The 3,871-nt window shown below is 40.6% G+C and overlaps 1 pseudogene; it reads left to right on the top strand.

The window, feature by feature from the left end:
• The first annotated feature begins 2,837 nt into the window (after positions 1-2,837).
• On the top strand, positions 2,838-2,906 carry LOC123571555 (U4 spliceosomal RNA; annotated as a pseudogene).
• Positions 2,907-3,871: the final 965 nt, after the last annotated feature.

Below are 3,871 nucleotides of genomic sequence, written 5' to 3'. Positions count from 1 at the left end.
GGAGCTTGCAGTGAGCTGAGATCCGGCCACTGCGCTCCAGCCCCGGCGACAGAGCGAGACTCCGTCTCAAAAAAAATAAATAAATAAAAAATAAAAATAAAAAAATAAAATTGTCTATAATTTTAAAGCGTTTTAAAGAACCACTCCACAGATACAGAAACTGTTGCCTTTATTTCAAACCGCTCCACAGATACAGAAACTGTTGCCTTTATTTCAGTTGATAAATGGAACAGTACTGAAAGCATCATTAAGGTTTTTCGATTTTTTTCTGCACACCATTTATTTTTTATTTATTTTATTTTTTATTATACTTAAAGTTCTAGGGTACATGATGTGCACAACGTGCAGGTTTGTTACATATGTATACATGTGCCATGTTGGTGTGCTGCACCATTAACTCGTCATTTACATTAGGTATATTTCCTAATGCTATCCCTCCCCTCCCCCCACCCCACGACAGGCTCCAGTGTGTAATGCTCCCCTTCCTGTGTCCGAGTGTTCTCATTGTTCAATTCCCACCTATGAGTGAGAACATGCGGTCTGCGCACCATTTATAATTTTTAATTATAATTTTAAAGATAATTATAGATTCACACACAGTTGTAAGAAATAATATAGAGAGGAAGGCCGGGCGCGGTGGCTCAAGCCTGTAATCCCAGCACTTTGGGAGGCCGAGGCGGGCGGATCACAAGGTCAGGAGATCGAGACCACAGTGAAACCCCGTCTCTACTAAAAATACAAAAAATTAGCCGGGCGCGGTGGCGGGCGCGGTGGCGGGCGCCTGTAGTCCCAGCTACTCAGGAGGCTGAGGCAGGAAAATGGCGTGAACCCGGGAGGCGGAGCTTGCAGTGAGCCGAGATAGCGCCACTGCACTCCAGCCTGGGCAACAGCGTGAGACTCCGTCTCAAAAAAAAAAAAAAAAAAAAAAAAAAAAAAAAAAAAAGAAATAATATAGAGAGATCCCCTGTATACTTCACCCAGTTTCCCACAAAGGTAACATCTTGCAAAAGAATAGTATAATATCTCAATCAGGATATTGACATTGATATAATCCACTCATCTGATTTAGATTCTCCCAGTTTTACTTGTCTGTGTGTGCGTGTGTGTGTGTATGTGTGTGTAAAGTACTACATAATTTTATCACCCAAAATTGTAGGTTCTTGTATCTACCACCAAAGTCAAGATATTGAACAGTTTCAATACTACACAAGCACAAGGATTTTTCATTTTGCCCTTTTATAACCATACTTACCTTCCTATACACCACCCCCCATCCCTATTCCCTGGCACAACTAATCTGTCCTGATTTTTATTTCAAAAATGTAATATGAATGGAATTATATAGTATGTAACCTTTTGAAATTGACTTTTTTCACTCAGTCTAATTCCCTGGAGCTTCATCCAAGTCATTGTGTGTATCAATAGTTTCTTCCTTTTTCTTGTACATTGATGATATGTATGTACCATACATATGTTTGTTTGTTTAACCATTTACTAGTTGAAGGACATCTAGTCTGATTTCAGTTTTTAGCTTTTACAAATAAAGTGCTGTGAACATTCACAGATGCATTTTCATCTAACATTTTGTTTTCTACTAGTATAATAATTTCCCCTTCTATCGGTTAATCTCAGATGAGCAGTAAGTTTGCAAACTTTCTGAATAAAATCTGTTGGCTTAATAGATCTGTACATTTGAAGCATGTATAATTTCCCTTTAGAGATTGTGAAGTATTTTTTCAACAATATAATGAGTGTCTCTGGTTTTTCCTCTAACTTATTTTGAAAAGCAATTCTCAATAGGAATTTGTAAGTGACCTTATAATTACAGACCTTTTGAAGGCTATGATAGCTTTACATCAGTGTCAGTTTCCTCTTTGTAATAATCAAACTAAACAATCTTGCTGTACCTCCTGTACCTCATAAATATGTATTCAAAGGCATATTTTCTGACTGATATACCCATATGCCATCACTGAGGGCCAGAGAACATGTTACAGATTTGAAATTTGTGCCCTTAGGTCTTTCAGCATAGTACAATAATGAAGTAACTTACATTCAGCCACAGTTATATTGCAAATTTCCAATTTACTAGGGAATTCTATTTTCAAAAACCATTACTGATCCTCTTAAAAGTGAAGCATGGTTTTGTTGTGGTTATTTTCCTGCCTCCTCTTAATGCTAAGCTAACCCCCTTTCACTTTGTTTGTGATGCTAGGGCTGGCACTGCAAACTGCTTTTCCCAAACTCCCTTGCTGGTTGCCTTCCTGTTAGGTTCTGTCAATGGAAGGTTCTGATGGGAGATTGGAAGGGGTGAGAAGGGTCTTCTTGCTGCCAACTCCTATCAACAGATGCCCAACACACATGGCTCCAGCCTCCACTTTCTTTCAGTCTTCCCAGCATCACCATACCACATAGCTGTCAGCACCAACCAGCCACACCTTCCTTGGTGATCTGAGTCTCAGCTGAGTAGTACACTTTTCAGTTGTCAGAGCAATGACTGTGGGGAGTGCCAGCCAGCAGGTGAAGTAGCTGATATGTACCCAATTCTCGGTATTGAATCAGCTCTATGTGAAATACTTAGCATAGCTTTTGCCTTACAGAGTGTTGTAGCTTTCTTATACAATTGCAAGAACAATTTTGCGAATTTTTTAGTATCATGTCTGTGTCCTCTCCAGCTACAAAGGTCATGTTCCTTATTCGGGATAATCTGTGGTTAAATTCAGAACTTGGAGAGAGAAGGGGGTAGGTTTGTGCAAATATCAGATTTATTTGATGGTAGGCAACAAATGGACACAGGCTAACTTAAGCAAAAAGGAAATCCATAAAAGCTACATAGGAGCTTTGCGCAGTGGCAGTATCATAGCCAATGAGGTTTATCTGAGGCGCGATTATTGCTAATTGAAAAGCTACGTAGGAGCTCACAGAATCAAAGGAGCCAACTTGGAAAGGGTAGGAACCAGAGCCATTCCAGAGATCCAGGAAGCAGGAATCAATGGACTTGCACCTCCAGGTGTTTCACCAGCATGAATCTATAGAATTCACATTCCAAGAAGGGTGTTGCCCACTGGGGTCGGGCGCCCTACCTTTTAGCTGGTGGAGAGTTGGACATCCTGATGGACAGTCCTCCCAAACTGTAATGGATTAAGGAAGAGTAGTTCACTCAAAAGAACTCCAGCATGCTGTTTCCTGGAGAAGGAAAAATGGATGGTGGCCAGAAATTACAACAAACGTACACTACAATGAATTTCAGAAGAGGTCTTCAGCGGTAAATAAGAATGCATTGTATATGAAAACTTTGAATAAAAGAACACTGTGCTTGGAGTGAAACACTCAGGGCTATATGTCTACAAGAAGATTCTACAGTTAGGAGAAATAAGTTTTAGTGATCTATTCTACAGAATGGTGACTATAATAAATAGTAATGTGTTATATATTTCAAAATTGCTGAAAGATATATTTTAAATGCTTTCACCACAAAAAAATGTTAACTATGAGAGGTGATGAATTTGTTAATTAGCTTGATTTAATCATCTCACAATGTAAACATATATCAAAACATCACATTGTGGCCGGGCGCGGTGGCTCAAGCCTGTAATCCCAGCACTTTGGGAGGCCGAGACGGGCGGATCACGAGGTCAGGAGATCGAGACCATCCTGGCTAACACGGTGAAACCCCGTCTCTACTAAGAAATACAAAAAACTAGCCGGGCGAGGTGGCAGGCGCCTGTAGTCCCAGCTACTCGGGAGGCTGAGGCTGGAGAATGGCGTGAACCCGGGAGGCGGAGCTTGCAGTGAGCTGAGATCCAGCCACTGCACTCCAGCCTGGGCTACAGAGCGAGACTCCGTCTCAAAAAAAAAAAAAAAAAAAAAA

This window comes from Macaca fascicularis, chromosome X (genome assembly GCF_037993035.2).
Source record: "Macaca fascicularis isolate 582-1 chromosome X, T2T-MFA8v1.1".
In the NCBI taxonomy this organism is placed as follows: Eukaryota; Metazoa; Chordata; class Mammalia; order Primates; family Cercopithecidae; genus Macaca; species Macaca fascicularis.
This window is presented reverse-complemented; position numbering and strand designations above follow the sequence as displayed.